This window comes from Capsella rubella, unplaced genomic scaffold (genome assembly GCF_000375325.1).
Source record: "Capsella rubella cultivar Monte Gargano unplaced genomic scaffold, Caprub1_0 scaffold_7, whole genome shotgun sequence".
Classification (NCBI taxonomy): domain Eukaryota; kingdom Viridiplantae; phylum Streptophyta; class Magnoliopsida; order Brassicales; family Brassicaceae; genus Capsella; species Capsella rubella.
The window spans coordinates 12,621,589-12,621,812 of record NW_006238917.1 but is presented as its reverse complement, the minus strand read 5'-3'; the positions used below and the strand labels follow the sequence as shown (position 1 = coordinate 12,621,812).

The 224-nt window shown below is 52.7% G+C and overlaps 1 pseudogene; it reads right to left on the bottom strand.

Moving 5' to 3' along the window:
* The window catches only part of LOC17880954, a 6,831-nt pseudogene that overhangs the window by 5,831 nt on the left and 776 nt on the right, over window positions 1-224 (bottom strand).

Below are 224 nucleotides of genomic sequence, written 5' to 3'. Positions count from 1 at the left end.
GAGATGGAAAACATTCAACCACCACCCCCACCCCCACCACGGGCACCTACACGGATTGGAGCTGGTGATGCTCCACGCAACCATACCCATCGTCAGGGTATAGTGCCTCCAGCCGTGGCGAACAACAACTTTGAGATCAAGAGTGGTCTGATCTCCATGGTCCAGCAGAATAAATTTCATGGTCTGCCTATGGAAGACCCCCTGGATCACCTTGATGAGTTTGA